The 200-nt window shown below is 52.0% G+C and overlaps 1 long non-coding RNA gene across 2 annotated transcripts in view; it reads left to right on the top strand.

Annotated features, from left to right (window-relative positions):
• LOC119417477 overlaps window positions 1–200 on the top strand; it is a 50,759-nt gene that overhangs the window by 49,634 nt on the left and 925 nt on the right. The gene's annotated exons all lie outside the window — the stretch shown is intronic.

Raw genomic sequence — 200 nt, 5'->3', positions numbered from 1 at the left:
TGATGTGTGATGGAGCGGGTGGAGGAAGGTAATCTGGATGGGGAGGAAGAACTGAGGTGGCAATTGCCCTCCCAGGGGCCAGCTCTCCCACTGACCCCAATAGGCGTTGTCAATGTATATGCAGACAGATGGTGGTGATTGTGAGGGTAAAATTGTGTGTGTGTGTGTGTGTGTGTGTGTGTGTGTGTGTGTGTGTGTGT

Source organism: Nematolebias whitei, chromosome 11 (assembly GCF_014905685.2).
Source record: "Nematolebias whitei isolate Nwh7 chromosome 11, NemWhi1, whole genome shotgun sequence".
Lineage (NCBI taxonomy): Eukaryota > Metazoa > Chordata > Actinopteri > Cyprinodontiformes > Rivulidae > Nematolebias > Nematolebias whitei.
The sequence above is the reverse complement of the archived record's forward strand: the minus strand, read 5'-3'. Positions and strand labels throughout refer to the sequence as shown.